Consider the following 26535-nt stretch of genomic DNA (forward strand, 5'->3'; position numbering starts at 1 on the left):
TTCTTCTGTGGAATTGGAAGCCAAAGTGCTCAAATCAATATGTTTTATTAATCATGTAAGTATCAGAAAATGGTATATTTTAATATATAGATTTTAAATTGTATCTATATTTACAGTTTCTTAAACTCAAGAAATTAATTAACAGGTAAAAGTGATTGGTAGGAGATGGAGAAATGAGAGTTCAAAGACCAATAATGAACTGTAAAGATCATCATTCAGAGATGCTATTGATACCAGATATTTTTTAATTAATAGCTTCTGTTTATGTGGTGTCATCCAGTGTCTCATTGACAGTAAATGGTGACTGATTATGATTAGATGCTATTCTTGCAAAAATCACCTGTGGGAACTGTTATTTTGCAGACTGATTCTAAGGTGTCAGTGCACCACTGTCTCGCAGCTGTATTTTAAAAAAAAGAGACAGTGCTTTCTGGAAATTGAGATGGTTATCTCAAGTTGACATTGTTGTAAGGAGGTGAAAGAGTCCCTCTTTAGTGGAACAGAGAAATAATTTTTTTTTTTTTTTTTTGCAGGTAACCAAAGCTTTGAGGAGTATACCTAAAATATTTAAATATTTTGTTCTGGATGCAATTTTTTTTTTCTTTTTAATTAAGACTTTGGGGCTGATGTTGGAGTGCTTCTAATATCTTCTGTTCCATTCCAATGAGCAATGTCAAAATTTTCTGAGCTCAGACAGTGGGTGGTTCTGCCTGTTACCTGTGAGACTGCAGAGCTCCTTATTTTCAGATATGTAAGGAATTAAGAATGCACAATGTGATTTAGACATCAGAATCTGACTATCAATTAAATTTACCTTTGGAAATAGAATTCATTAATGCACATTCATATATTTAGATGTTTAGGATGACTGGATGAAATACAGATTATTCATAAAATGCTATTTTCATGTGGTGTTAGTTTACCAAATCCAATTTCCATTTGATAGTTGATTACTTTTTGATTGTAATGAATGGATCTTGCATTTACTTTAAAAACATAGCTATAAAAATTGGTATTGATCAATCTCTGCTGCTAGCAACCAACAGTGAGAATCTCAGCCTAAATAAGTAACCATTCCCTTAGAAATTAGAGGATGAGCAGGGAAGGCAGAATGGAACAGACTGCTAGGCTCCTAAAGGCACTATTTGAAATTGTTGATGTTAACTTTAACTTCATCCTTTAACTTTTATGGAAAACAAAGAATGTATTAAAAATGTAATAAGAATGTTATGGACTTGGGTCCATTTTACCCAATGGACTTGGGTAAAATTCTGATGTCCCTTGAGTCAATAAGAATGTTATGGACTTGGGTCCATTTTACCCAATGGACTTGGGTAAAATTCTGATGTCCCTTGAGTCAATAACACCTACTTAATTTCAAATTATGGTAATAATTTTAACTTATGCAAGTATTCTTAACTACTTACAGCAAAAGGATATATATGACAACTGTCAAAGATTGACAGTCAAATACAGTTCTCCAATTCAGGTTCTCAGAACGGTTATTATTAAAAAACCCAATCAAATAAACAAAAAAACCCCAAACCTAAAACTTCACCCTAAAAACCATTCTGGTAATTCCCTCTTTTATTAATACAGCTGAATTCTTGAAGCAACATTGATTGTTTGTTCTTGAAGGTAACATTGAGTGTTTGCGTTTGATGATCATGGCATAAATCTTCAGTAACAATCCACTGAATTATTGATCCAGAACTGGTATTCTTTGGGGTTTTTTTAATATGAAAAATAAAGAGCATCAACAATCTTAAGAAAAATGTGTCCTGTCTAGTTTTCTTTGGTGCTAACACTGTAAATTTAAAGGAATGGGAACTGGATCTTTTCTGTTTGCCCAAAATAATGTGTTCTGACAGAAAATGTCAATCCACTGAAATAAGTAATTTGAACCCCATGTCTAGATTTTTTTCTTTAAATATTAAATAGCTCAATAAGATAAAAAAAATAATTGCTTTGAGTTCTCTTTATTAAAAATGTTTAAAATTTTAAGTAATATTTTGAAGTATAAACCAGTAACTAAACCATCTTCTAAACAGATTTTTAAAAATTACTTTAATGACATTTCTTTTCTCTCAACTGATGTTTCAGATAAAATCATAATGAAGTTCAGTATTTTAATTTATATGCCCACTAAGGTTAGGGTCCTTGAAATTTCAGAAAAATAAGTTCAGAGGATAGAAAAAATTTTTTGTTAATGCAGCTCTATCTGTAAATTCAAAATTCTACTTAATTCAATTTTGGAACTTGAAATTCCAAACAGAGTCTTAGCATCCACGAAGGCTCAACAATATAAATTGTGTCAAAGTTATGTTTCACATCCCCATAGTCACATTAAGACTTTGCTTCTGAGATTTTTACCAACTTCTGAACTCAATAGAACAAGCAAAAAGAACCCCACTTCCTTGCCCTGGAATTTATAAGAAAACACATCTGATGACCAGTTACCTCCACTACTTCATTTACTTCCCACTCCATTATGCAATGCCCAGCAACTGAAGGGAGTAAAGGCAGAAAGCTGGGAAAAGGTATGAAAGTTTTTCTTTTCCCCTTTTTGAAAACAATTTAACAGCCTCCATAAGACCATAGACAGTAGAAAACTGAGCTTCTGTTGACTCCAGAGCTCTCTTCTATTCCATGATTTTCCCAGCTTGAGTGAACGTTCAAATACTGAACGTTTCCAATATTTTGTAATTTCATAGCAGAAGTGAAACATGTAGGCCTCTGTTTTTTCTAATTTCCTTGCTAACCCTCCTTAATCTGTTGTCTCTCCATGTACAGTCTATAAGGAGGTCATGGAAAGCCATTAATGGCTTTTAAAATCTAATTGAAAAGTATTAGTCATTGAAACTTTTTGTATAATGTGAGGGGAAGAAGACATCCTGACTTCCCACGTTTTGTGTCAACATCTGTCAAGCTCTTGAACTACAAAAATGCATGTAAAAATTACACGAATGCTTATGGTTAGCAGATACACATCTTTACCCCTACTTTAATTGAAATTGCAGTAGCACTAACAAGTTATTGCCAACCCACGTTCAAGATTACCAGTTGATTTGTTCAGAACATTAAAATAACCTATTCAATTTCCTGTCGGTGTTTAAAAAAACAAACAACATAATAAAATATGAAATTTAAAATTTGCAGCTTATTCAAATAATTCATAGTACTGGATCTCTAACTACTCAAACAAGCCTACTTGCAAACCACCTTTTGGCACTATGTATGTTCATAAATAGATTATTTAAGCTGTTAAGTCAGTCTAAAAGGGGGAAGGAGTAGAAGTGCTTTCTTGTTCAATGGCTCTTACTCACAAATCTTCTTTACATTTAAGAATAGCAGTATTCTGAGGAAAAGGCCTTTTTTAATATGACTGATTTTGTAAATTCACTATAATTTGTATGAAATGTTCATGTCCTTGAATTTCCATTCTTCTTGTGGCAGTAGTCCCACAATTTAAAAAAAAAATTGATTTCCCTGATCATAAAATGATAATGATTCAGAGTTGCCACCAAAGTTTTTGAGTCAGAACATTTTGAATGAATTTCTATTAACAGCAGCAGACTACCTTAACTACCTTTCACAGCAGTCACTGGGACTAAACAATGTTTGACTACAGCATCTTGCATCCTCAGTGCTCTTTAGCCTTTACACATGAGACACACTCTAAAAATCCAAAGCATACATTTTCACATCTATTGAACATCTGGTTAATGTTCTCAAAGCAAATGTTTTTCACAAAGCAAATGCAATTTTTGCTAGCTGGAACTTATGCTGCTACTGCTCTAAGAAAGCAGAAGACTGACACTCATTGTCACATGGCCAGAACACCTCCGTAAGAAAATCTCTATAAAACAGCTGGTGGTGTAATTTCTTTGGTTATTCATTTTTCAATGTATAATGCATTCCCATAACAAGCAAACAAACTAAATAACTCAAGAGTAATTAAAACTATGTTAATTATATCTACCAGCAACCTGGCCACCTTCAAATCTTCCCTCCAGCACTAGTGAGTTTACAAATCACAGGATGGTTGAGGTTGGAAGGGACCTGTTTCAACTTGCCTGCTCAAGCAGGGCCGCCAAGAGCCGGTTGTCCAGGACCATGTCCAGACAGCTACTGAAGTCCAGAAAGAAATTAGAACATTTCTAGTTTCAGAGGTAGCAGAAGAAGAACCCATGAAATGTGGATGCTACCAAGGATGTGAAGAAATCATAGGATAAGGTGATGCTTTTGTGGCATACTTTATGTTCACACAAAATTAAATGTGTAAAGTGCTATAGAAGTAGATAAGGAGGAGAAAATCTGAGTCTAATAGGGTTAACTCTCTCTGCAAATTTAAAATTTAATTTTAAGAGAAAGCCATCACAAAAATTTCTATATTTCTTATCTGCTAGGTTGAAAAAACAAAGATTCAAACCATAAATATAGTCTGTAGATCAAATCATAAATATATTTCCTGGATCTGAAATCACACACGCCAATTTTACTATTAACTTCAGCCAAATTTGCCCTTCACGTAAAGTTTTACAAGGTCTTCACTTAAAACATTAGATTTTCTTAGAGATGAAAAAAATATTCTTGCCTTGCTTTGTGTATGGATACTAACTGGATGGAAAATCAACCTGTCTGTGGTGTAACACAGAGTTTGATGAATTATTTGGAGTTGTAATTCACAACATATTTGTAGGTAAGTCCCTCCTGAAAGACTGACCACTTACTGCTCTTCTCTTTGTTTCCCGATCTCAATACCTATGAGGTGCTCCCCTCCATTTGTTGCCATCACCTTTACTCCACCAAAACCATAAGTGGTTCTGAGACCAATTATGTAATATTCAAAATTAGATTTGAATCTAAGTCATATAAAAAGTATATACAGCTAAAATGAGCTATACCTGTGCATATTTAATTCAAAATGTTGAAATTTTAAATTGCCAATTAAAGACATTAGTGAAAGTCAATACAGCATTATTTTAATGACTCCAAGATAATCCCAGAGCAATCAATTTAGATCAGAATGAGTTTATTGTAAAGTGCCAAAGGTGGGAGAAAAATGCTTCCTTAGCAGTACAAAGTAACGATCTCTCAAATGAATAATGCCTGTTCAGAATTTAACTAGATAATTACTTCATTTGCATTTGCTAAGGTGATAAGAGGAATGAAAAGACAGCTCAGAGGGAAATGATGTAAGTGTTAAAAGGTGACATGGACATGCAAAAGACAGTGTTACTCAAAGTTCTGGCTTACTAGCTGAGTTCGTTTTAAAAGGAACACATCCATTAACCCAAGCATCCTGCTGGAAAAGGGACAAAGCAGAAAAAATATGTAATACAAAAATACATTACATCACAAGAATCTCTGACATACACTTCAGAGTGACTGGGGGCTGAACCAATCAGATACATTTCCATTCTTGTTTGTATACAATGAATATGAAGACTGACTGATAGAACACAGAACTGCTGAGATCTATTTCCATACCTGTTCTTGCAGCCTTGCAGAACAGAAATTGTGCTAGTCATGGTCACATCTGCAGAAATATTAATTTGATGTTTGAAAAATAATTTCAGCCATTTGTAGTTGCCCTGGGATTACCGTTCCTTTTATCAAAGGTGAAGATTCCTTCTGTTTTCTAGTTTTAGGTTATCACATTTAGTATTTGAAAGGAATGTTAAGCACCTGTTTGTCTTCAAGTGTAGAAACTAGATTTTAGAAATACATAAAATTGTGTATGTGCTGTGATCACTTTCATCTCTAAAGCTTTCTAGCTGCTGGGGCATATCCACAAGCACAATATACTTCTGCTGGCGTTACGTGCTTTGTACTGGTATTTTGTGGACCTCAATATGTGAGAAAAACAAGATTTTTCTGAGGATTAGAGTTCTAGTGAATCTGAACCCCATTATTTTTATGGCAAGAGCCTTCCCTGATTGGAATATTTACAAACACAGTTGCACTTATATTTAAATATGCAAACAGAAAGTACTTATGAGAACTTTGTAGGTTTCAGTTCATTGTTGAACTGTTATGTGTTGTTCCGGCATATTTCATGTTCTAAAACTGGGGCAGATTTTTACACTTTAGGATACCTGTACATATTTTAACATTGCAACATATTTCTCCTTTGCAGGTGAAATAATTTGCCATCCACGTTGGGTTCAGCAGAATTGGTAATAGCTAAGGTGCTGGCTCGTTTCTGAAAAAGGGCACCAGCATATGGAAATGAAGAGGTTTTGGAACTGGTGGGGAAAAAAAATCCCAAAAAGCTCTTGAGTCTCCATGTGAACAAATAGATGCTCCTGAAATGCATTCCAGTTCTCAGTCTCATCCCACCCCCAGCCTTCCTCCTATGTCTGCCATCATCATTTAAATAAGATCATAATAATTGGGATTTTTTTTTTTACTTTTATGCTGCTTCTTATTTTTCTCTTCCCCAAGCTCATACTGTATTTCAGAAAAGGTATGATATTTCTGCTCTTCACATAATGCATCTTTTTTAATCTAAGATCACACTCCTTAATTCTTGTTAGTCAAGTCATAACCATAGTTTATCATTATTATTATTATTATCATTGTCTCAAAACAAGACATGAGTTCTTTAATGCTAAAAGAAATGTACCTATTAAAACAAGGTATTTCTATTTTTTTTGTTTGGTTTCTTTTTTCTTTTTCAGACAGAGAATAAGACAAAGGAAATAAGTTTATATATATATAGTTAAGTAAAATATTAATATTATTTCTTTGAAGAAATCTCTCAATAGTCATAGGATATATTTCTAAATCCTTTGGCCTCGTGATGAGAATTTATTTCCTCTGAGGTGTGTATCTCAAGGTATTGGAGCTTTTGAGTTTCATTCACTGTGTAAGAAACTGAATAGTTACCTTCTATATCCATTTAGATGCTAAAGAAATATTCATGGAGTGTATTAGTTAAAGTGACAATTTTGTCATCTGTTTTATTTCTTAGTTAAGTCTGTAAGCAGGGTAAGCAAGAACATTATTCTGAATATGATGAGAAAAGATGTCCAACTGTTCTACATATGATGTGCCTACCAGTGCTTAATGAGCCAAGATTAGATGTCCTGAATGAATAGCAACTTGGAAGGCTGGAAATTTCTGCTTCATTTCTGAGCCATTTTTACATTATTCCAGAGCATTCAAAGTAAATATTTTATGCAAATAATAAAGAAGGGAATGGAATATTTTCTTTTTTAAGGAGAAGGGGAGGTAAAAACACTTAACTTTTTTCTACCAAAGTGGGAAATAGTCAAGAAACTATTCTTAAGGTCAGAAAGGTTTTTTTGTGGGGTTTTTTGGTTTTTTTTTTTTGTTTTGTTTTGGTTTTGGGGTGGGTTTTTTTGTTTTTGTTTGTTTGGTTTGGTTTTTGGGTTTTTTTTTGTTTGTTTGTTTTTGTGGTTTCATTTGGTTTGATTTGTGTATTTTGTTGTTGTGTTTTGGGGTCTTTGAGGTTTTCTGTTAGTTTTTTGGGGTTTTTTGGGGTTTTTTTTTTGTTTTTTTGTTTTTTTTTTTAAAGAAAGAACATTCATCTAAGACTCATTAGAATCAACAATGAATTTCAAAGTGATGAAAAAAATCAAGCTGCAAGAAACAATAACGTGAAACATAAAAAGATGACTTACACCATTGAAACCCAGCCTGGTAGAGAGTGAGACTAATGTTGGTCTGTACTGATCAGAGAAGGAAAGCCAATGGCATAGCATGTCCTATCAGAAGGTTACACCATCTGCAGATAAAAATAATATTTTGCAGTGTTCCTTTCTGCAATACCCTTTTCTGCAATAAGGGTACAATTTTTGTCTAACAATATTACCAAATATATGGATTTGCAATGTTTATTAAAATGTGATAACAGGATGTTACAGCATTGAGGAGTCAGGGAAGCAGTCTGGGTTATAGTACTCATCTACCCATTTCTTTAAATGAAATTGTCTGGTCATGAGGACTTCCCGTTGTTTATTTTTTATTACTGGATGCCATCTGATATACAGGTATACATTGTGCTGATATTTGCTGTGTATAGTCTGTGATCTTCTCAGGTGACATGTTGGCAACTGGAAAATCAAAAGCTGGATTGGTTTCTGTTTTCTAAAACCCTTTTCTAGGGAAGCAAAGGGCCTTTCTAAAGCCCTTTGCTAGGAAGTTGAAGCTTTCTTCTTCCTTAATCTATGTTTCACTTGAGCTCATTTGTCTAAATTTACTAGCAAGTTGTATAACTTACTCTTTGTTTATCGATATGCAGTTTCACCTCAGAAACTCATTTACTACTTAAGCAAGATAGTGAGGGTGTGTTACATGTATTTGTGAGAGACTGAAATGGTTTATGGCTTATTTACATGAGAAAGCTGACAAACAGAAACTATAATTTTTCCCTTGGCCCTTTTATCTTTGTGGTAAACCCTCAACTCAACACTTGATGACCCTCAACTCAACACTTCTTTTTAATAATTGATCTGTTGTGGGCCATATTTTTACTTTTCTCTTTATAGGAACCTGTCAACAGATGAGATGGAACTGTGTGGAACTATTGAAACATTCATTGCCATCAAATTGCCTGTATTATCAGCTTATTAACATTTGTTATTTGGTTATGTTTTCATTGCATGTTGAAAAGACAGCTCAGAGGGACTTGTTGGAAGACCAAATATTAGTCAAATCATTTTGCATAGTGTTAGTTTGATTTTTGCCGAGTTTATTTTGTCTTTTTACTGGGAAAAATTATATGGGAAAAGCTTTTACTTTTATTGTATGGATATATGATTTTGTCTCAACCAAATTTAGCCTGGGAGTGTATACAAATCCCCCATTACCCAGGACCCCCATGCCAGATTCACCAAACAAATTATGAGTGGGCCTGAACAGTGAAACAAATCCTTGTCTCTACAAGGCAGAGTAGTAGAATGGGAAGTGGAGAAATTGGACTGTAAGAACCAGCAGCTGAAACTACCTAATAGAGAGGCAATGTGCTGGAAAGAGAGAAGCCATAAAGATAAATTAGAAATTGCCCTTTTGAAGTGTTTCCATACAATAAATTGAAGGAGGAGCAGCTGAACCTAAAAAAACAGGTACATCTCAGAGCTGAGAATGTTTATCTGGACATGTGTACCTGTTGGGGTTATCCGAAATACGGCTGTCTAAACTAACACCCAGTGCAATGGGTCTTATGAAAAAGTTAGAGATGGTGTTGTCCCATTGCATTCCCATCACCCATGACACTGACCAAAGCATGGTCTGGAATTGAAGTAAAAAGTCACAGGAAGTTCCCCAGTCTGACCTGTATGGGTGTTCACAAGTCATATATTCAGCTCTGTGAGGGGCACACTCAGATGGGAAAATGTATTCCTGTGTGAAGATGTATGATATGTCTGGACTCTGACATACTCCTGAGCTTTCTGCTATGTATCCTGGGAGGGTTTTTACCACATAGCAAAAGATCCAGGGAAAGTCATGGACCCCAAGCATAACCCAAATGGACAGTGTTTGGAGTCTCCTTGTCTGAGACTCAAACTGAGAAGCTGGGCTTCATTATCTTGATCATCTATACAGTTTAGGGTACAACAAAGTTGTGATTGAGATACTTTACTCATGTACTAAAAATATAATTATGTAGAGAGGGACAACACTAACTGAAACACAGAAAACTGGAGAGCCAATTCTGCCACCTTTGCCCTTTTCAGAATAAGTCTGAATAAATATATCTTTTGGCATACTCTAAGTATCAGTGGAGCTTGATATCCTGGAAAAACCAGAAGGTAACCTGCAAAGTGAAAATTTGCAATGAACTCAAGGGGAAACCAGTTAGTAGCTTTTTTCACTTCTTTGTAAAAAGCAGGGGTTTATTTAACTATTTTATTTTGAAATTTTGTTAGGTGTTTTTATTGTATTTTTGGGAGGGGAGAGGGCTGACTATAGAGGAGGGCAGGGTTTGATGTGAAATTATCTCTGGTCCAAGATTAACATCATCAAATGCACTTCACTATATTTTCTTATAGGAGTTTCCCTCAAAATAAATATAGAGAAGAACTTGTCCAATTCAGACCATTAAATTGGTTTGATTGGGAAGCATGTGTCATAAATGAGAGTGAAGGTGATGTTGGCAAAATTTGCCACAGTTGACCAGTAAATAATTATCTGGGAGATAGAACTCAATATGATGGACCCTCATCATGCATTTTAATTATGGGTTTTAATTGCCTTTTGAATCCTATAAAAGTCAGTGGCCTACAGCTCTTTAGCTTTTTTATTTCCTATCTGTAGAACTGTGCCAGCATTTGTCTAGCTCCTGTGAAACAGTAGAGGACACAGTGTCTTTTACCAGGGGATGAAAAAAAAAATTAAAAACTATTATTAGCATATAATCTTGAATTTTGTCCTATTAAAAAACTCAGCTTGGCAAAAAGAGTAACTTAGATTTAATACCTAAGATAAACACAATGAAGATATGAGGATGGGCTTAAAAAAAATAAAAAGAAAAATTTGAAATATAAAAAACTATATAATAATGCATATAAAGCTCTCCTAATATTTATTTGTCAGTAATAGAAAAAAAAAAACAAAACAAAATACAAGCAACAAAACCACTACCCTTTACAGATGTAAAGAAAAGAAATTAAAGATCTTTATTATTTGATAGATCATTTGGTACTGCAAGTCCAATGGCCCCTAAAATTATTTGTTTATTTAAGGGATTTTTGATTTTTGAAGGCTCTAGGAAATTAATTTTTTGATGTCAAAGATCCAAATTAAACTGTGACACTTCAAAGATCCTCCAGGCCCCCCAGATTTACTATGGAATAATTTCTTATTCATTATATGGATGAAATACAGTAAGAATTCCTCTGTTTAATTTTCAAAAAATGCATATGTGTGTTTATATAAATTCATCTGTGTGGTTTAGAATAACTCTTCCAAAAGCTGATTGAAAATGTTCAGAGGATTTTTCCGCAATTCATTCAAAAACTTAGAATTCAATTTATTAGTACTTCCATGAAATGTTATCACTCATATCTGAAGCTTAGTTGCTGCCCTTTAGTAGCTTGGTCTAACACAGATCTTTCATTCTGACCCTCAGTGCTTTCTTCTGAAGTTACCAGCTGTGCTTCTTATCTGCATGTGTCAAATATTCAGCCTGCGCTACTGGAGTAAATGTTATTCATGAATGGACTTGTTAGCTGTGCTGATGAGGTCAAACTGTCCTCAAGAGGTCATTGAAACTGGAAGAAAGGAACAAATGAAATAACTGAAGGACAGGCTGTGAGAATTGGGGTTGTTAGGTCTTTGAAAAGAGAAGGCTCTGGGGAGACCTTAGAGCATTTTCCCATGCCTAACGGGTTGGCAAGAAAGAGAGCATCTTTCTGCAAGAGCATGCAGTGAAAGGGGTTATGGATTCAAACTGAAAGAGAGTAGGTTTAGCACAGGTGTTAGGAGAAAATTCTTTATTTTAAGTGTGGTGAGGCACTGGAACAGGCTGCCCAGAGAAACTTCACTGGAAGTGCTCAAAGGCAGGTTGAATAATATTTTGAGCAACTTGGTCTAGTGAAACCATGCCCTGTACCTATGGCATGATTTTATGGTCCCTTTCAACCCAAACCATTCTATTTTGATAATTGTAGGCAACCCTGTGGAAGCATATTCATCTTTATTAAACACAAACAAACAAACAAAAAAATCACCCTCCCCCTCAAAAAAGTTAACATAAAAAGGTCTTTTTCATGACCCATCTTTGAATTTAATGAAAATACTTGGAATTTACTTGAAATTCCTGTTGAAGGTGCAGAAGAAAAGAGGACTCCCTGTGCTTCAACAGGAAGTGAAAGAAAAAAAAATTCCTTTCCAGAAGCTTTTTCAAGGTAGTTTGGTTTCCATGATGTTCATTCTGATTCTAGATTGAGGAACTAAAGGAAGTTATGGAATCAGACAGAGGGCTCACTGTGGTATATAACTGCAGATCACACCATGGACAGCAGATCTTTTGGTGGAAACTCTATTTGCATCTGCTGAGCCCAAGCTACCAATAAAGTACTTTAGATTTTCAGCCTCTTTTTCTTTCTTTGGATATTTTGCCTTATCTTTTTGCTTATCATGTCTCCATTTAATCCACAAGTCAACAATGAATAAACTAAGGAAATACCTGTGATTTGTTCTTATCATCAATTTTCCAAACCCAGTCCTCTTCCCTTCTTTTTCCACTTGCACTCACTGTGTAAAACTTCTCATAATTTTTTGCATTGAGAAATTTTATAGCTAATGCCTGGATATAGCACAATAACAAGAAATTTTTTGACAAAATTTTAGAATTTTTGTAGAGTGATAACCTTTGTTTAGTTTTTTTTGTGGTGTGTGTGTCCCATTGCTATTAAAAATAAATCCCAGCCAAAATTACTGCAATGAAATATACTCATTCTATCTGAAAATGAGACATCTTTGGAAGGAAAATATTTTTATAGAAAGTACTATTTTTTAAAATTTAATTTATTTAATGTAAAAAAAAATTGATCCCTTTGAGATTATTTCTTTCCTTCTTCTATATAAATTGAAATTTTTGTCCAGTATTTATCTCCCACAGTTTATCATGACACCAAGAGAAGATACATACAAAATGATTCTCAATGCAAAATGGAAAGCACAATTAGAAATACAGATAAAGTAGGAATAGAAGAATAAAACTAAGTACCTATGGAATATTCCTGTGAAATACCATTAAAAATAATTTCCCAAACAATATATTTTTGCTTTTTTAGCCAAAAATATAAGTAATTTTTCATTTAGGTGCAATCATCTTTCACTTCCAAGCTTTTATTCTAAACAAGTAATTTTTTCTCTGAATAAAACATAAAAAGCAACTAAGGAATGGTAAAAAGCACCCACTTCTCTGATTCTTGGTCTTTTGAATCAACCACTAGTACCTGAAAACCAGGTGCAATAATGTCCATGTTGATATTCCCTTTTGCACAGTAGAGAACAATCACATATAATTTTCCTTTTTAACATAGACCCTCGCTGCTTGACCTTTGTTTCCTCAGTTTCTGGTGAATAAATGTTCATAACCATATCCTGTGGTTATTATTACAGATTTCTTGTATGGATTATTTACATCCTGTACAAATATTAAGTAACTTTTCTTATGACAAAATTATGTTTGCTTGATGTATGCTGAGTCAAAACTATACCTCTGGACAGATTAACAGTTGCAAAGATTTATTCCTGGGATCTGCACTAGTCCATGCTGGCCTAGAGGGTGAGCAGTATTTACAGAAATACTGCAGTAACAGAATGGTAAAAGTTTTTGCATTTTTAAAAGCTTAGGTTTCAGTGCTTGTCTTGCAGAGAAAAGCTATCACTCAAATATTTCCTGACCTCCACTGAATGCAAAGGTGAAAGCAAATCTATAACCATAGCCAAAACCCTTATGTTTATTCATAACTAAACTACTCACAGAATGCTCATTAAATGCAGACATTACATATTAGGTTGTGATCTCTGGCTCCAGGTTGAAGAGTACATCTTACCTTCCACCCTCTTGTTTTAATTAAATTTAGGAAAAGGATAATAATTTTGTTTAATGTGCATAAAGTTGAGTAACTGAGAGCATTTTTGAGGCTTGTCAGCACTGAAAAAACATACACAGTTTTGTCAATTACTGACTGCTAGCGTGTCACAAGGAAACCAGCTGCCCCTGTGAACCACAACCTTCTGTCGCAAAAAGTGTCTGAGACATTCTGTAAGCAAAGCAGTCTTAAACCCAGTCATGGATGTATTTACACAAAGTCACAGACTGTCACCACAGAGAACACAGGAAGAGCCTCAAAGACCAGCTTGCATTTATATTTGCTGCTTCCATGTTTAATTTATCTCCTCTCCTATTTGTGAATGCTTTTTTCTGCAGAGTGCACCTTGGATCATGTACAAGCAGATGCTAATTAGAGGGGTTCTTGTCTCTGCTGTCAGATCTAAGTGATCCTATCTGGCCTTGCAAAGAGGAACAACTGGGACAGGTCCATATCCTTCCCACCAGCACCATGATAGATCATCTGCAGAGCAGATGGGATTTGTAGATGGCCTGAGTTAAGCTTTATTCTGGCCTGCAGAGGAGACACAGAGCCAAAAGACAGGCCAAGTCCTGACCACAGTCCCAGGTTTGCTTTGTCAGAGAACACAGCAGTGATTAACCTCAGTGGTGTTTTACCTACAAGGATCAAGATGACAGCTGGTAACACATAAGATATGGAATTAATGCAGAATCAACACACTGGAGCAGTATACCTAGGCAGTTTTTTCTGATTAGGGACATCAAAACTAAATCATTACTTGAAGGAAGAAAAGTGCATGTTAGCGATATTATTTGGCTTGACTAGAAAGATGCCTTGCAAAAGCCTTAATGGAGTCTTGTCATTCTGTACAACAAAGTGTTTTGGACACTTACAGCTCAGCTTTTCAGTTTCATCCTTTTTTTGAGTGGGTAGTATTTTGAAGCAAAATAGGTTTTTTGTTTGCTTGCTTGTTTTAAAAATGATTGGCAAAATATTCAGAGCAGTGTAAAAGAGTTCTCTAAATTGCACGTCTACAGGATGGTTCCTACTCCAAAGCAGGTCATAAGTACTGATAAGTGTTTATGCAGTAAAATGCATAATGATCTATCATTCTCATCTTTTATTTATTAATTTATTATTTGTGTTTTAAAAAATAAATTGACCTCCCTACGGTATGAATCAATCATTTATTTGGTTGGTTAGTTGGGTTTGTTGTCAGTTTGGGGTTTTTTTGATGTGCTAATGAAATTAAGACATTCAAAGATTTTCTCAGAGCTTGCACAGGAAATGCAGTATATAGATAGTAATGAGATACTATGAAATGAAAACCTACTATTTTTCTTGTGTTTGGTTTTCACATGTAGGTTCACACAGGTACTTTTCATTTAAAAAAATATTCACAGGTCTTAATTAACTAAACAGAAACACACCCAATGATATGTCATTGTGTTAGTTTAACCATAATATTTGTGATAACTAGGAAAATACATAGGAAAAAATTATTGGAGAAGTTAAGTGTATGCACGACAGATATGAATTTAAAAAAATATTTTATTTATTAAGGAGTCTAGATGTCCTTAGAAAGACATTATCTGATGTTAATGGATACAGTGGAAAATGTTCAAGAATAAGAGAAAATAAATATTATTACTTAGAATGTTTTATCTGCATTCTACATATGGAATATTGTCTTCCTAACACTGTATTCCCTGATGCATAAAGTAGTTTGCTATTTCCAAGTAATTTCCAATTTCTCTGTTCTGGGGTGTGGCATAGATACACCAAATGAAAACTAAATGTTTAGTTTTGTTAGTTTCTTTATTTTGCCTCTGTGCTTTCTTCCCCACTGCATTTCTTCTTAAACTCTTCCCACAAATACCAAATCACAAGAGAAGGGTATTTTTTTTATGTTACTTGTTTGTTTGGTCATTATTTATTCTAGCTAAAGGTGTTTCTTTTTAATATGCACCACCTAGAGCTGATTTTTTTTTTTATGCATATCGGTATGCTGTCCTTCTGCTAGCTATTTCTCTGGCTTCATTATCCCACTGAAAGATCAAAAGCAAAATTTTATATGCAAGGAGTGTGATGCAGAAACATGTTTATCTCACCTCAAGATCACGCCTACCTACTAAAAAAGAAAGAAACTGGATCCAAATCTACTATTTTTAACCTGTTCACACACCACCATTCAGACAAGAGAAAAATAACTATTTTCTTTTCTTAATTCTGAAAATTCACTTTTGTTTTCCTGGTGTTCATGGAAAAGGAACCAACATTTAGAAGAACAATCTATCTTAAACCCAAAAAATGAGTCTTGAGTGAAGAGCCCATCCAAGCATATTGAAGATTACATGTTTCCGTATCCATGGCTTACATTTTTCTACATTTAGCTGCACCAGCAGTTCTACCACTGTGCTGTGCAGCTGGCCTTCACCTTTAGCACTCTGTAGTATCTGCTAGTAGCAACAAGCTTCATCGTCTGACTATTTCTTTGATATTGAGCAAAGAACCTCCAGGGCATACTCCTGTCGTCTTCACTTTAAAAAAAATCATTTATTTCAGTGCTTTGTTTCTTATCTTTTAATAAGTTATTTATCCATGTGGAGACTGGCTCTCTTATCTCATGGCAGCTTAGTTTCTTTAAGAGCCTTTGCTGAGGGATTGTGTTGATTGCCTTTGGAAATCAAAGGATGTCATATCAACCTTTGTGCACAGGCTCATTGCTTCTTTCAAAGAACTCTCATAGATTTGTGAGTTCAGTCTCTAAAGAAGACACTAGTTTTATTTTTTACACTAACTCTTACCAGGTTTTGCAGAAGAAACAAAAGTGACCAACACTTCAGTGTGAAGATGCTGGCGTCTGGAATGCTTTCAGAAATCGGTGACATATTTACTGTCTTCAAGAGGCTGGAAATCACAATTGGTAACTCACCTGCCACTAATTTTGTTGCCCTCAGGTCTGACAGGAGAACATTTGTTGGTCCTTATTTACTAGTCTTTAACAGGACAGGAAGTCAAGAGTCAATTACTTGTACATATTTCTTAGGCCACTTCACAGACAGAGTGGAGATGAAACTGGCAAAAGATTAGAGAATAACTCTACACCATTCAGCATAGTTTCTGGGAACATTTGAAAAAATCAAACTCATATCAGTTTAAACCTTGTTTTTGCAAGGTTAATTTTTAATAGGAGCTGGTTTGTATGTAGGCTTCTATGGGGCATTTTACTTAATCCTGCATAACAGGCTGAATGAAATTAGCATCATATAGTATCAGTGGAAAGCTTATTAATCATTTAAAAAGTAGTTTAATGCTAGATCTCAGTGGTAATTCTAATGAGAAACAAGGATAATGTAAATAGAGTTCCATGGGAATCTATTCCTGGCCTCATGTTATTTTTATCTACAGTTTAAGTAAAAATTTGTAGAATAATAATATTTTTTAATGCTGCCAAAATGTGAACTCAGATATCTAGGAAGAAAGTTCCACTCCAATAGGTAAAGGTAGAAAACAGCAGCACATAACATCAATGAAAAGACTAAAAACTAGCTGAAAGTGTTGCACTTCAGGTTAACAGCTGAACACAATGTCCAAATAGTCACATCTGAAATTGGAGCTACTTCCTGTGGAAATGTCTGTGACAAACACAGCAATTTACTGATTAAATTATTTAAGGTTTGACATCAATCATAAAAAAGGGCCTGTATAACTGATTTTTTTTTAAAATGGCAGACGTGTAAAAAAGTAACACGAGAGACAGAAAAATTGCTTTTTAGTGAAAAACTTGTCAAATTCTATTTTCATAGCTTCTTCATGAGAAGGTTAAGAGGTTTTTTAGCTTAGCCTTGAAGTACCAACCCAGGGAACTTATTTCCGAAAGCAGGTGACTCTTTAATTTGGATGCAGGAAAAGAAAATATAATGAAGCACAATAGCTGGAGGCTGAACATAGTTAGACTAGGAAAAATAAAAGGACATATTTTTGTAAGAACAAATAATTTTTTATTATTTGGAGATATTGGATCAAGATCAAATGTCTTTCTGTAGCATAGAATGTATGAAATTCAGACAATTTTTACTGTCTTATGCAGAGGGTCATATGGCTCATTTTAGTTTTGAAATTTATAAATTTCCAGATATATTGTCTACTTGAAAAAGAAATTATATCATATGGAAACAGAAGCCTTTCAAGTCATCAATTTTACAATTCTAGCAAATATTTTCAATTTTCTTTTTCTGCTTTCATACTAGAAGAAAAGTTTAAATGAAATCAATATTGTTTCACAGGAATGTAATTAAGGAAATAAGTAAAATATATATTCTGAATAAATAGAACAGCATGTAATAAAGTTCAGATAAAATGCTTTACATAAGCAAAACCTAGTCCTATTTTCATTTCTTGTCTTGTCTACAATTACTTCTGTTTATATTGTATCATGCTATTTCCAAATGATCCAAACAGGAGAAAAGTCTCATTCTGGGTCACAGAAGAGCCCAAAATTAACCCATAAAGAACAGAAAGCACAAGACTGTGGCTGTTTTTTATTTGTCTACCTTCTTAACAGTGGCTCATAGTTCTTAGGAGCCCTGCATCAGAAATAAAAAGGTTTTCAGACATTGGAATATTTAGGGAAGTTGAAGGAGATGAAGACAGCTATTGATAATAGGAATTTTATTGGAAAATGTGCACCACTATAGTGCATATTACTTTATCCAGGGATGTCTGGTTCAATAAATTTTTTGCTATATCCTGAATTTCTATATGCATTTAAAACCTCCCTGACAAGTTCCACAGAAGAAACTAAGTTACAGGGATAGAGACAACCAATAATTTTTGTAATAAATCTGTGGTTGTTTCAGCCTGCACCAGGGTAAAAGATTTTTTTAAATGAAAGCTGCACTGCTCCCTGTTGTGTGTATATGTATTCCAAGACTGGATCAACCAGCAACACTGTACAGAACAATGACAGACTTTAATGCTGATAGCTGTTAGATACCATGATATAAAGTTATCCAAAACTCTAAAGCTGTTATGCTTTTCCTGAGGCATGCTCTGACAATGTCATTCATGATAAGGAGATGTCACAGCAGCTGTTCAGGATAAGCACCAGGCAAAACCACATAATGGCAATACAGACCAATAAATAGCAGCTTCCCACATAGTAATATCCTCAAACTGGCATGATGCCTTTTAATTAAAATCTTGCATCTTCTTATTTTCCATGGTCTAAAGAAAGTGACCTTTCACATCCATAACCAGTTGCTCTATTAGTGGACAAATTTGACACGCCAGAACAATTGGTGTTTTAGCTTTCTAGAGCAAATATTTATAGGAAAAAATCTGTCAACAAGAAACACTAACTTTGAAAATTGGAAAGGAGCACGTCACTGCAACTCCACCCCTAAAGAATAGGAAACTTTGGGGAAAAAATAATTAGCATTTTTCATTAGTTTGCCCCAATCTTTTTTCTTTTGTTAAGTTTTTATTTAAGAAAATTAAAGTCCTCTTTTGTTTTTTTTTAATACAGATTTGAGCATTTCCACATGTGCAGATGTGAAATGTAATTATGCAAACACATTCAATGAAAATTGGGGTGTGGGCTAAGTGATGTCAGCATTGAAGAAGAACAATAAAGGATAAGATATAAAGAAAAAAAATAAGTTAAAGATCAATAAGAGTTTGTTGTGAAAGGCTATAAAAATGGAGATCTGAAGAATCTTGAAATACACTATTTATTATATAAATGTTCTGGTCACCAGCCCAGAAATGGCATCTGTTTTGTGCTTGTGATCTGATAAGTTCTAAACTATTATATCCTTTGGAGCTGCAATAAAAAGCAAAAGTTAGTGGAAAACAAACTCACTTTAATTAAAACAGATCTTTTAGAAAAGCATAAATGAAGAACCCTATGATATCTCATTCCTATATCAGTCTGTGCTACAGTTTCTATTTTCATGAGCTCCAAAAATTGTGCTCCTTTTTGTAGTTTTATTACTTGGAAAGTTGATAAGGAAACTGCTGTAAGGTTTATACTCAAAATGATAACTATGAGTTTATATCTTTCTCTCTTTAATCTGATAGTTTTCTTTCTGTCAATTGGGCTACAAGACCTTTTTCTAAGAACATTACAAACATGATTTTGGGTTTTCACCTGGTGTCATGGCCTGTAACTACTCAAGGCATTGGAATTGCTTCAGTGTAGTTTAGTGCTGGGCAAATGGAGAACATGTAAAGCTCCCTGCTTTTGACGCCATACAACACCCTTCACATTTTGCATTCTGGCATAAAATGTTAACCAACCAAGAAATTTACTTAAAATTTAATTCAACACTGGTGATCAGATTTGCAATTCTTTATACATTGGGCAGATTTTATGTCACAGCATGCTTAAATGTATGTTTAAATTCTGATAAAAATAATAATTCATATCAACATCAAACTGTTGGAAGATATGGTTAAATATGACCTACCATATATCCCTAATTCAACAGAAATGAAATTAAAAGATATAACAACTTGAGTATTCATTGTCTGTATGGTCCAGGACTATCTAAATTAGCTTTGGAGACATCCCACAGACCTGATTTAAATTAAACACCCGGCTTTCACATAACACAATGTAAGCAAGACAAATCTTGACCTGTATTGCACTATTTATAAAACATTATAATACTTCTCTAAATTGCAGGCTTAAAACAGTTGGACTAATTTAGATCTTGGTGTTCCAATATTAGGCTAACAGAAGACAGAAAAACATTTGAATATAAATTTGCAATGTAAAAAAAAAAAAAAAAAACAAAACCAAAACTTTTTTGTCTTTCTGTTCAGAAAGAAATATTTTTATTACATTGCTTGTCTAGTTCCAATAAATAATTCAATATTAAATGACAGATATATTTAGCATAACATTCATGATTTGGACCCTTATTCCTGTATTTTTCTGACTAAAATCTATCCTTGTTAAAATTCAACTCAGGCATGTGTTTGTACACAGAGTTCACAAAAATAAATAGATATAAAAATGTGTATTCTAATTGTTCCCTCAGCATATAGGGTTAGGACTAGATAATAAAATTTCCTTTGCAATTTAAGGTACAGCAAGTATAAGCAACGCAGACAAGTGTAATAGTAATTTAAACAAAGTCTGCAGTTCTCTAAGCAACTATGGAGTGAACACATTAACAATTGCCTCAAGTGGGAGAAACACTGAGTGCTGGAAATGCTGAGAGACTGGTACTATACATTATGTCTGAAAATTACTAAGGGAAAGTTTAGAAGTTAACAAATGAACCCATTTGAAGGGAAATTGGAGCCTATCTATTTCCCTTCAAATGTAGTAATTTAATGGTTTTATAGGGTTCTTGTGTGTATAAGATAGAGAAAGGGGAGGAAAATGTGATACTTTCAGGGGACTAGGACTTGAAAGATGACTGAGAGGTTTGTATATTAGCTGCATTTTACCCTCCAAACAAATTTATATAACTGTAAACAAAGAGCTGCACTTATCTAGTTAGGAAGAAACAAAATGCATGTACTAAAATGATAATTAGTAGATATAATATAATTTTTGTTTCATCAAAAATATAACATCTAAATCAATATTTTTTTATACTGGTAGGAGGTCTGCCTCTTTCATTTCTGGATAACAACACCATTTTTATTAGTGGAAGAAGGCTCTCATTAATGTGTGCATCTTAACATTTCCTGTTTTTCTGAGTTTTTGTTTGTATTTCTAAAGGAAGAGAGTAGAAAATAAAATCAGTACAACATTAAAGATTAGATTTTGGAAATTAATGTATATTATGCAAATTAATAGAAAATAATTAGGTAGGATTTTAATTTACTTTTCATATTGAAAAGGGGCCTAATTCATGAGAAGCCTTCTGATAAATTATTAGCTGTTATACCGAGCCAGCAATTCCTTTTTTATATGAATGACATTGCAGAAGTAGCCAAAAGCTTTCTTCAACTGAAATGTTAGGAGTTTATGTACAGATACGAGGAATTGAAAAACCCTACAGCAGCCAAAATAAAGTGACCTGAGTCAATTCTTTGATCACCTAAAACATAAATCAAGCCCCCTAAAATCTGATGGGCTATTTATGTGAAAAAAGACTTAGGGATATGTTAGGAGGAGAATGTTCTAGCTGTCTTAATAAAATCCTGTGTTGTATTCTCTAAAATACTTTTTAGATATATAAGGATTCAGTTAGGTTTTGGTTCCTTTTTTTTCCTATTTCCCATGTGGAGCAGAAGGGATTTGGATGTCTGGAAAAGCTTCCAAATTATGCCAAACATGTTTATGGCATGTAGTGGTTTTGACTGGAGCAGCATTAATTTACTTTGTAGCAGCCCTAAATTTCAGGTTTGAGACCAAAACACTGTTGATAACATGCCAATGTTTATTGCTGAACAGTGCTTACAGAGCATCAAGGCCTTCTCAATTTCCCACTCTTCCCCCAACAATGAGTAGGTTGAGGAAGATAAAAGGCTGAGAGGAAACAGAACTGGGACAGTTAACATAAATTGACTGAAGGATTTATCCAGCAATAAAACCAGAGCTGGTGTTTATTAGGGGTTGAAAATGCTCAGAGACTGACTGGGTATGTATTCATCTGCTTGTGAGTAATTGCTTTTACATCACTTGGTTTTCTTTTTTTTTTTTTTTTTTTTGCTTTGTTTAGTGTTTTTGAATAGTAATAATAACAATAATATTAATAATAACAACAAAAGTCTGCAACAGTAAAAGTACTTATTTACAGATCATCAAGTAAGACAGTGAGGAAATATCATAAGGATATTGGACTTAAAATCTTTTCTGTTACTTCTTTTGTAGGGAAGGTGCAGATGCACAGTCTATTGCAAGATGAAGATGATATTGATTGAACTCTTTGAACACATCTAAAATACTACTATTGTTATTAAAAGAAGTGGAAAAAGATGCATATCTAATTTGTTGAACTTACATACAACTTTCAATAAATCATCAGACAATGGGTCAAAATTACACACATCAGAGCTGTTTATTTCAGTTGTAGCACAAGCAATTTAAATATGTGTCTGGTAACACTAGGAAGTAGGTGGGTTTTATAATGACTGATATCAGTAGATGTCAGACCGACTAGGACTGGATGGAGCATTTTGCTCTGTGATCTTGCTTATCTGTAACCATTTTTCATAATTATCTTATGGAAACTCAGCCAAAAAGACCTGATATTGTCTCTGAAATAATGTTACTGAACACATACCTCATCAGCCGCTTAACCGTGTCCTGGCTAGTGACCCTGCACATGAACTCGCAGCAGGACATGGCAGATTCCTGCTGTGCCTATACCTGACATCTCTAAATAGGAAATCTGCCAAGCATATCAAGTTAGCAAGTGATTGCTTGCAAGCAAGTGATTAAATTGCAGATTATTTTTATTTGGCAAGAGGAAGAGTAATGAGTCAAAAGTGTTTCTAAGGGCTGAGAGAAGTGCAAGCTAGCATATTGTGCTTGATGCAATATGAAGTCACAGGAGCATGATTTAAAGGCAGAATGGGCTGGAATAATTAAACTTCATTTAGAAAAAAATAGCTTGCTGCTGAAGACTTGAAGGAAATCTCAGCTGCCAAGAGAAAGCTTGTGCTGTTTGTGCTTTATCTACCTGCTTCAAAGTGTATCCACTCTGTTCCTTAGTCTCAAAACACAGATATTCAGTATTCATGCTCTCAAATGCTCTCAGACTTTACAGTGATATATTGTAATGCCTAGTCTTGAATTGTGACTTTTTAAAATAAAGACAAAAAGTTATTACTTTAAGGAAAGATTTTTCCCTTCAGTTTGTAATGAGAAGCAGGGGAGGGAGTTGGAAGAAGTTTATTAAGCTAATATGTAGAGCTAGACAAAAATGTTGATCAAATAAGATTATTATCTAATGGAAATTACTTTCTGTTTCATTACATTTCTCTTTGTGAATATGTTCAGATAGGAATGCTTGATGAAACAGTGAACGTCCATCTAACATTTTTATGAAATGTCATTAAAAAAACAGAAAACATAACTAGTCAGCAAATGAATAGCAAAGATCAAATCAGTACAAATCAGAACAAATCAATTACTTGGCTTTCTAATGACAATATCTCAGAAATGTCAGTGATGTTAATGTGACATATTCAGCATGAATGTAACATATTTTTGCAGTGTTTTTCCAGTCACACTATACAAACCTCCCAGTCATGGTAGCTATGTACTACTTATGACCTAGTTTCCTATTACATTAAGATCTATGAGGTCAACCAGATTTTTCCCATCTCGGAGTTCTTTTAAGAAACTATCTAGTGGCATGAAAATCAACAGATCCCACAGTCACAATAAAATGTACATCAGCTGAATATTGCTTTTATCTAACTTCAAAAATAAAAGCATACTTGAAATTAAAAAAAAAAAAAAAGAAAGTAATTACCTTTGTCTTGCAGCATAAATTTTAAAATAGGCAAAGTACAAAAGAAAAAAAGGTATTTGTTTGCAACCCTTGCCTGGGTTCCAAAGTACTAAGGATTAAAAGAAGTAATCTAATATATCACATGCTGTGAATTATTTATCAAATTATAAAAATACATTGTACTATGGGCTGGAAATATTTGAGCACTCTATGTAGCATACATAATATACATTATACACACATACATACACTCTCTCTTTTCTTCTCCCAAAAGGAACTTGATTTCTATTCCTTTATGGCCAACTAAAATGGATTTCATTGTTTGCCAATGGTAACTGTTTTGAAATGATCACATATGATTATTTGTTTGGCAGGGAAAAATGCCCAAAGTAGTATGCTCTCTCTCTGCAGTCTCTAACAGCACACACTGCACACAAGAAGGTACACAATGCATTTGTGGGCATATTTGTTTCCAAATAAAGACATAATTTGTAATTCAGCTGAAGAACTTATGGGAATCTGAGTATAATCAAATACGACAGAAGAAATAGAAAAGTGAATATGTTGGCAACGATCCCTGTTAGTAGATGACTACAAGATTGACTTTCATTTTAAAACACCTCCTTACTCATTCCTGTATAGGTGCTACTGTTATAGTTATGTGGAATGAAGCTATTTTAAAATTTAATTCAAAACTATTGAAAGTGGTCTGCATAAAAGTCTGTCGTGCTTTGACCAATTATTTGCACATGCTACATTGTGAGTGTGGGAATAATGCCCAAGACATTAGTGAGTCTGAAATTTCATGTTGAGCTGGCTAACTGTACTGCACTTTTCTTTTTATTTCCTTTCTACACACAAACACCTTTCCCAGTTGGGTATGTGTGACATTAAGGGAATGGTGCAGCTGAATTTGAAGATGTTATTAACATTATCTTGAATGACACATGATAATCCAGCAGTCATGCTCAAGATATAAGATCTTTCTTCCGTTACACTATCTTATGCCATGTCTTTTTTCTGACAACATTTTTGTCATATCACACCCATAAAAATATTCCCTCTTCTTCAAACACCTGCTGAAAGAAATCTACTCCGTCTCCCTAGCTATGTCATATATTTACTGCCTCCTAGGAAGCCATGTTTATATGTGAAATATTTGGAAAATTGTCATGCAAAACCCTCATTTTATCTCAAGGATGTCAAACCAGTAGTGAAAATACAAACTGAAAATTAGTATTGGCAAAACACCAGACTCTTCACAGACTGATATTTTGTCTTTTCCAGAGAAAACATTCTAGAGTGTTCATTTTCCCACAGAATACAGTTTTGGGGAAAAAACAAAAAATGAAATGAAGCAAAGCAAATCAACAAGAACAGCAAAAAAAAAAAAACAAACAAAAAAACAAAACCAAAAACAAACACAAAAAACAACCCAACTAACCAACCAACAGCCAAAAAAAGAAAAAAATCAAACAACAAAAAAACTACCCCACGCAACATTCCACACTGCATTTTGTTAGTCTGACATGTTAGGTTAGGTTTTCTTGAATTGAAATGTAGTCTGTTATATCTGGATACAGAGAAACATAAGGAGTATTTCAAACATGCAGTAACAGTACTTGGGCTGCCATGTTTCCAGAAAAAATGTATTAAGTACAAATATGTGTTTGGAAATATACACAGGTTCTGATAGGTAAACGAAAAAAAAAAGCCATATCCACAAAATCCAGCAGCAGAATAGACTGCCCAGATTGACTGTGCAGTCTCCATTCTTGAAGGTTTACAAGTCCAAACAGGATAAAACCCTGAGCAATCTGGACCGAAATCAATGTTGATGCAGCATTGAGCAAGAGGCAAAGTGATTGCCTCACAAAATCCCTTCTAAACCTGAAGAAATCTGTGCTCTCTGACACAGAAAACTAAAAGACAGAGACACAAAACTTCCATATACAAACTTTCATTTCTTTCACTCAGGAATGGAGGTTATAATTTAAATGTTCAGTCTATGTTATGGGATCTTCTCTTCTAGCATCATTAAGTCAATACAGAATTACAGAGAAAAACTTAACAATTGCTCTTCTTATAAAATATTTCTTCCTGAAATGTTTGTATGACATAAATTTAAATCTCTTAACTACACCTATGTAATTACATGTATGTATAATAACTAAATATATTATTATACATACTTAATATGTTATCTTGTATATGTGCAAACTATGTGTGGTAGTTAATATAAACCTAATATATCTTAAAAATGCACTGTAATAGGTTGATACTTGGTAAAATTATGTTTTCAAAACCCAGATCATATATCCTTGCAAATAGAATAAGCTGGTTTAGAAAAAACATGGTAATTCTTAATGTTAGCTCTGATCTTAGAGCAGTGCCATATTTCCAGAATTCTGTTCAAGTCTTTCTTGCCTCAGCACCAGCACACACACATATGAATTAAGGATTAATGTTTATTTTTTTTTCCTGCACAGTGATGGAAGAAACACTAAAGTCACCCATGCTCTGAAAAGTATAGCAGGCTGGATGGAAGA

The sequence above is a fragment of the Motacilla alba genome, chromosome 2 (genome assembly GCF_015832195.1).
Source record: "Motacilla alba alba isolate MOTALB_02 chromosome 2, Motacilla_alba_V1.0_pri, whole genome shotgun sequence".
NCBI classification, from domain to species: domain Eukaryota; kingdom Metazoa; phylum Chordata; class Aves; order Passeriformes; family Motacillidae; genus Motacilla; species Motacilla alba.